This window comes from Protomyctophum bolini (genome assembly GCF_963924005.1).
Source record: "Protomyctophum bolini genome assembly, chromosome: 16".
Taxonomy (NCBI): Eukaryota; Metazoa; Chordata; class Actinopteri; order Myctophiformes; family Myctophidae; genus Protomyctophum; species Protomyctophum bolini.
Window position 1 is genome coordinate 32,209,853 of NC_137877.1, and position 8,643 is coordinate 32,218,495.

Sequence of the window (8,643 nt, forward strand, 5' to 3'; positions counted from 1 at the left end):
CTATACCAGCGCAACATGGTACGATCCACACGAATACCAGGAGGCTCTTAGAAGGGCAAGGGTTTGCTTGTTACCAAGGGAACAGGAGTGAAACAGTGAGGTTTTTCCACGTTACAGATGTTTGTTACTCATAATAAATGTATGAGCAATTGATAATTGTTTATTTTATTTGTGTCAAACATATACAATTATTCACTCTATTCACTTTGTTTAAGATTCATTGTTTCCAATTGAGACCGTTTATGTGTCTACTCTATTTGCATATTTAGGCTATTTGTTTTATTTAAAGATTTCTTTTTACTGAGACCACAGATTGGATAAAGTATGACATTTCATCCACTCATTCATTTTTTTCTGATTCAAGTATACTGTATATATATTTTTCTTAAAATGTATAGCGTAGGCTTTTTACTTTTATATAGATTCTTTACTATTACAGTCTTTGTACCTTTATTGTCTTTTGTTTTCTGTTTTTGTATTCTGTATGTGTGTGTGCTACCATTTCTCTATATAAACTTTGCGTATATATACTATATATCCTAGCATCTGTCTGCTGTCTCTGGACGGGGGGAAGGGGGGGGGGAAGAAAAAAAAAAACTGTTGTGACTGAATCGCCTGTCTGTATTTGACCTGTAAAAAGGAATAAAAACTAATAATATTATAAAATGTATAGCGTAGGCACAAAAAGATGAAATTGCCTACCATCCTGGAGGCAAATCTTTCCTGTGAAAAAATCTAAAAGGTCAACCAAAGAACAAGATCTCCTCACTGGACAACAAAAACACCTTGAAGACTTCTGGTACCATGTGTACAGCACCTCAAAGGCCCTTAAAACGACTCCAGACTTCCCAAAGTCAGGCTAACGGAGTAACGGTGACTACCGGTGTACATACATACGCACACACACGTACGTACGTACGTGTGTGTGTGTGTGTGTGTGTGTGTGTGTGTGTGTGTGTGTGTGTGTGTGCGTGCGTGCGTGCGTGCGTGCGTGCGTGCGTGCGTGCGTGCGTGCACATAATACATGAACTCTCAAGGTCATATAAGATGGATGTTGACCTATCAACCCTGTGTGTGTGTGTGTGTGTGTGTGTGTGTGTGTGTGTGTGTGTGTGTGTGTGTGACACCCCTGATGTCATTGTTGTAAATGAAAACCATAGAGAGGTGTTCATTCTCGAGGTCGGCTGTACCTTTGACTATAGCCTGGAAGAAGCCTTTCTAACCAAAGTGCTGAAGTATCAGCAGCTAGTGCAGACCATCTCACAGCTAGGCTACAGATGTAAACTTTTAGTTTTTATCTTTGGCAGCCTAGGGCATGTGCATATGTTGGTTGTGAGGGGCTTACAAATGGCCGGCCTTTCCAAAAGGAGAGCCAAGCAGTTAGCGAGGTACTGCTCAGTTTCAGCCATTATACGAAGCCACTCAATTTGGAGGAGGCGTTGTTTCCTTTATCCATGATTTATGTCTAATGCCCTGTATGTAACGATGCTTTGCCGTCCATGCACGTTGTAACTGGCTGCTCTCCCACTGTCAAACTGTATGTACTGTATGTACGTACGTACGTATGTACGTACGTACATACATAATACATGAACTCTCAAGGTCATATAAGATGGATGTTGACCTATCAACCGTGTGTGTGTGTGTGTGTGTGTGTGTGTGTGTGTGTGTGTGTGTGTGTGTGTGTGTGTGTGTGTGTGTGTGTGTGTGTGTGTGTGTGTGTGTAATAGAGATGTTGCTTACTTTTTCCTCACTGTATCTGTATAATAGGTGCTCCACTTTCAATGAGATCATGTCTTTCTTGCCTTATGAGTTTGGACTCACCTTCCATGGACTATGTGTAGGGCCTAGGCTAACTGTACTACTATTTCTCTGCCATTTATCCGGGTGCCAGATTTGGGATTAGATAGGTATTTATGGAGACAACACATTCTTTCCAGTAGATTGAATTTGGTATGCATGGAATGATGGGCTGTATTGTTAAATGCGTCCAAAAAAAGATGAGCAGACTGGAATTTCAGACCGTTGGCAAGCTTTATAATTGTGCTCCACCTAACTGGCAACATCATAGCATATGGTACCTTCCATGTGCATTTGTGCAATGCAAGAGCACATTTGACTGCCAATTGACAAATGCATGTGCCAAATTATGGTAACAACAGAAAAGGCCACACTTTCAACAGGCAGTTGATTCTGGTTGCACTTGCAACTCTTTGTTGTGTCTAACTTATGTACTTGAGTTATTCAAAACGTATTATAACTCTTTTTATGTGATGCTATTATTTAACTGCATGAGACTAACTCAACAAAGACATAGGATATTATATGTATCAATGTTAATATGTCCCTGGCTGGTAAATAGCATAGGCCTAATCCCCCGCCTCCACATGCACGCACGCACGGACGCACGCACGCACGCACGCACACACACACACACACACACACACACACACACACACACACACACACACACACACACACACACACACACACACACACACACACACACACACACACACACACACCAGTTATGGTGTAGCCTATTTGTTATTGTATTTACGTTACTGTATCTGATCTGATCTGTCACATTGACAATCCCCTTCTAAAGAGCAGTGACATCAAGCCACATAAAAAGTTCACCATATTGCAGCCTTCGAGGGAAATGTCAGTACAGAGAATTCAACCTATAACCTATAATTCTCAGAGGTTTGGCATGTTAAGGTTAACTGAATATTTCTCAAATATTAGCCTACATTACTGCTGCTGACCATTTTACAAAGCATTCTGTTGGTTGGTTGGTTGTTTGATTGGATTGAATGGATGACCAATGATTTAGGTTATTCTTAATAATTAAAATGTATTGATTCTGACCTGTCTCATACATAACCCAAAAGGGGGAAATTCAACATTCTGAAGAAGACTGTCAAAACGTTAATCTAGGCCTAATAAAGCCTTGACTGCAGGGAGCTTTTGCAAAGTCATGTGTGGACTTCTATTTTTTATGTACTTAGCGGAACTCACCTTCAGTATCAGCGTAATTATACATAATGCTATATAATATTCAAGTTAAGCTAGGTATTTGAAGGAGTTATGCAGCACTCTGTGGTGTCCTATCACATATTAACTTTGAACTACATGCCTTTACTGTATGTTTGAAATCCTGCAACAAAAAACCATATATATCTGGCAATGTACAAAATATAAATGTGCTTGCAATTAATTTTCTAAAGTGAACCGTATAAATCTTTAAAAGAAGATAATAATAATAATAATAATAAGGGTCAAACTAAAAACTAGGTAAAATCAGGGGATTTAAAAAAAGAAAGACAACTGCTCTTGGATGGAGGGGACTAAAAGCACTGACAAGAACTTTCTCAGGTTTCAAATCACATAAACTAGATCGATTCAAATGGTGTTTTAATATATAAATAAGGCTTTTTGGCTCATTTGAACAAGTTTGGCAATAGAGGGCACTCAGGGGAGTGAATACCACCCCATCTAGTGGTGATGCATTTTCAATGAAACAAACTAGGGCATATTATGTGTGGAGTGTTTGGCTGTTTGGCATGGAGGATACTTGGACTTGGCTCAATTTCAGAGATAAAGCCAGAATTTGTTCTCATCTAATTTTACTGCAATCTTAAAGGTCACCAAAAATAAAATTGGAAATTGTTTGCATAATTGCATTTCAAGGAAATAATCAGAATATAATACAAGTAGCAATGTTATGCAATGTTATGTCTTTGCCGCTAGATGTCAGTGTCCTCTTATATGTCAAAAGCATTATCTTTCCACAAATGTGCGAGCACACACGCGCGCGCACACACGCACACGCACACACACACCCACCCACACACACACACACACACACACACACACACTTATCACAAACACTTATCATGAATATCATCTTCTTCTTTTATACAATGCCAGGGCCATTTGACACAGAATCCTCACCTGTCACCAGAGAGATCATGTTTCACCTCATGGACAGTCCTTTCTTTCTTTACGGTTTACGCGTCGCATAATCATGGTCATGACATCCACAAACTTGAGAAGCTTTACAGAGGAGTTCGTAGATTGTGTTGTGTAGAGGAGGTGTAGATTGGTGTAGGAATAAAGGGGAGGGGAGAGCAGAGCAGAGCACTACACGTACAGTACAAACTACACTACAGCCTTGCGGTGCCGGGTGCCGCTGGGTCAGTGGGCTTGAGATGTGCTTTTCCAGCTGACATGTTGCTTCCTGGAAGTTCCTGCCTGTCAGGAAGTTGGTGATCCACTGACAGAGGGGTTGAGGGAGGCACAGTCAGTTGGTTGTGACTTGTGAGTGTAGGAGCACCATGATGCAGAGCTGGATTGCATATGCCATATGCCAAGCATAATAGTTAGATCAGGTGATGGAGAATGAATAAGTTCTGACCTACGTAGGTTGACTCAACTTGACTGCATCATTCTAAACATTATTTTAACATATATTAACATCAGCGTCTAATTCTAATATATTCATTTTTTTCATCTTTATATTACATTTATATCGATCATTAAAACATTCACTTACCCCATCCCTTCACCTGGCCCCAAACACACTTATTCTTTTTTTAAGATATATTTTTTGGCTTTTTCTGCCTTTATTGATAGGTTGAAAGTAATCTGAAAGGAAATGGGGAGGAAGACACACAGCAAAGGCCGTTGGGATCGGGAGTTGAACCTGCAGTTCACCATCAGGCTGGCTCAGCAGTCAAGGTGCGAGGGTGCCCAGATGGTTGAGATAACCATCCGGGCCATTACTCTCTGACCATCAATTACACAGGGTAACTAACCAAACATTAAAATCAACAAAACAATCCTGTCGATAAATGCTTTTTATAAATCAACTAATGATTTACTTATACTGCAACGGAAAACTGTTCCAAGAAGATTTAGGTCTCATGAATTCATTTTTATCTGGAAATTACACTATAGGACTATAGCACTATAGTGTTCTATGCGTGATCACAGAAGTCTAAGATGGCCTGGACACGTACTCCGAATGCCCCCAGAGCGGATCCCCAAAGTGGCCCTCAGATGGATTGGACACCCCAGGGAAAAGGAAACAAGGCCAACCTAAGATCAACTGGCGCAGAACTGTAGAGGCTGAGCTGCTAGAGATGGGTCTCTCGTGGGGCACGGCACAACTGGTTGCCAAAGACTGTCATAGGTGGAGGAACATTATCAATGCCATATAGGCATATACCCCATATGGGGGCGAAGAGCATAAGTAAAGTAAGTAAAGTTGTATAAATGTATACAGACGTCTAAATGTAGACGTCTAAATGTAAGTTTGGGAACCACTGCTTTCAACACTTTAGCACTTTATGAACATGAACAAAATAGATGGGTCCCCCCTGGAACTCCCTCAGGTACCCCTGGGGGTCCCCGGACCCCACTTTGGGAACCACTGGTCTAAATGTATACAGACGTCTAAATGTAGACGTCTAAATGTAGACGTCTAAATGTAGACATCTAAATGTAAGTTTGGGAACCACTGCTTTCAACACTTTAGCACTTTATGAACATGAACAAAATAGATGGGTCCCCCCTGGAACTCCCTCAGGTACCCCTGGGGGTCCCCGGACCCCACTTTGGGAACCACTGGTCAAAATGTATACAGACGTCTAAATGTAGACGTCTAAATGTAAGTTTGGGAACCACTGCTTTCAACACTTTAGCACTTTATGAACATGAACAAAATAGATGGGTCCCCCCTGGAACTCCCTCAGGTACCCCTGGGGGTCCCCGGACCCCACTTTGGGAACCACTGGTATAGGCTATATTGTATGTCCTTACACTCCTTCACGATAGGTAGGTGTCTGCTCTGTTTCCTTGCACTGCCAAGGCCAAAATACACTAAAATACACTAACCATTACTGTATATAACCTTCTCTGAACATTCTACTACTTGACCTTTAACAAGACGGGAAAAACTCTGAAGAATATTCCTTCAAATTGTTCTGTGTCCTTATGGTCTATTTCCCCCGCAGACGCACTTACAATAGGGTGAGTGTCAATGTTACCTCGATGACTGCTGATGGAGTGCATATACTGTATGACTGTATGTTATTATGTGTCATACTGTATGTGTGTAAGACCAGGGTACAAAATACCCTGTGTTTGTGCTGCAGGATCAATAAAAGTCTAACTATCTAATATTAACCATTCCAACAAATTGGTTTTGTATAATTATGATCACATAAAACAATAGAACAAAATCTAAATATTATATTCCTATATGAATAAATAATAATGCATGCACACTCAAACACACACACACACACACACACACACACACACACACACACACACACACACACACACACACACACACACACGCACTTTACATATTTGAGTTAGCAATGTAAACACTGTACATTTCAGATAAGTACATAATCTGACCTCCGTTTAGTATTGTTGTTAGTTTTGTAGAAGAGAAAGGAGGAAAGAGTAGATTTACCGTAAGTAGATTTTCTTTATACCGGCCACAGTGGCAGATGGTCTCCAAAATTTACTCCCCAAAACAAATACTATACATTTACCTGCATTTGGCTAAATTGGGTGCCTGCAGCAGTTTGCTGACAGGACATCATTTGGGACCCTGAGCGAGTCACAGATATCAGTTTAACGGCGTCATCATTAGGTTAACGGCGTGGCTTCCATGTTGATCATGGGGCCAGTCTATGACGTTTGTCATCTATGACGTCAATAATATAAAAAATCTGATGGAGGGGAAAGGAACTGGTTGGAATAACGTGTTCCTTCCACGCGCTACGTCCAACCAGGGAAACTCCCCCCTGTCAGGTGTAAAGGAGCAACTTGGACACTCAGGCATGAAGGAAGCGTGAGTTCAAGGCCGCTGCTCTCCCCTTGTCCCCCATATATGGGGGACTAGGTTGGTGGAGGGTGTGTAGAGCCCAGGATCACATTAGATGATTGACACAGTAATCTTTAGCCCTTGAATTTGACTATTAACTTCCTGTACACACACACACACACACACACACACACACACACACACACACACACACACACACACACACACACACAAAGGACAAGACACAATACATATACACATGCAGTATAAAGGACAACAACATACGAAATTAATCCAAACATGATTATACTGTATGGCCATTCAATGCATTTATTTTGGATATCTTAAGTAGTATTTGCTTATTTTTTGCAGATCTGACAAGTAAATTGCAGATAAAATGACATGCCAAATGGCATTGAAACCGGTCCATTCATATGTCACAATCATTTTAACAGGAACATATAAATTCTTACACTAAGAAAGCTTTCCTTCACCATCATTTCAGTTTTGGTAATCCTATAATTTTCTGTCAGGCAAAATAATTATTTTTGCAACAATACATAAATAAATAAACAAACAAATACAAGTTAATCAGCTCCATAGATATGTGCACTTTCATTGAGTGGCAGTTCAAGTTTATTCAAATCATTCTTTCACAAGATGTCACATGTCACGGTTCTGGGAATGGCAGTACAATGACAAACCCTTATTAACTCTTGTTTCATCACTTAATGATAGGCTTTCACTTTTTAATTTCATAATTTATTGTGTTTCTTTCAGGAAATTATTTGGTAAATAAATAATCACAGTAATAATATAGTTATATACACTTTATTTAGCCTTCTTTCACTATAACAGGCAGTCATTCCATGTATATTTTGTTCTCGCTGAGAATAAAGAAATTAACCATATGCTTGAGTTATACTTAGTTGCGCGACACCGGCGTGCAAATAACTATAAATCACCCTTTAGCATGCATGAAAGATTCATACACTGGTTTGAGGATTAATTGGATTGTTTCGTGCCTTTAGTTTATAGGCTACTGTATCTCCAATGTTGATGATGCTGGAGCAATGGATTAGTGATCTACATGCTCACAACGTGTCAACGCATATAGATCGTTTAATTTGAGATAAAAGAGATTTGGTGAAGTACAGTTGCAACTTAGGTCTGTTGTACTAAGATATATCAGAGGGTTTAATTGGCTAGGTGTGGTTGTTTTATTAAGTTTGCAAAATATATAAAATGAAAACAAAAATACAAATGTTTTTAACTGCAAAGTTAACTGCGAAAACACCAAAACAGAAAAGCACACAAATTGTGTTAATTTAACAATTAATGTGGTAAATATAAATGTCTGTCCATTTTTTTGTGGCGCTAGCGCCACTCCTATGCGGAGCTATGTGTGTACGTACACACACACAGACACACACACAGACACACACACACACACACACACACACACACACACACACACACACACACACACACAGGCCAGGGAGGAGTACAGTACCAAAAAAAGAATATATATATTCGCTACCACGCTTTTACTTCTAGTTGATAACACATTCATACTACACACCTTTTATAAATGTGAAGTTGGAATAGTAGGGGAACAATGAGGCAATTTACTGAGCAAAACATTCTAAATATATCTTGGACGCATTTACCATAACTGAAAATAATACTAATGATTTCAACTGCAGTCTAGGATGGATGTATTGAATGGTGGGTAAAACAGACTTGGTGATCCCCACAATATGCCACTAATTATCCTCACAGGGTTTGACTTTGTA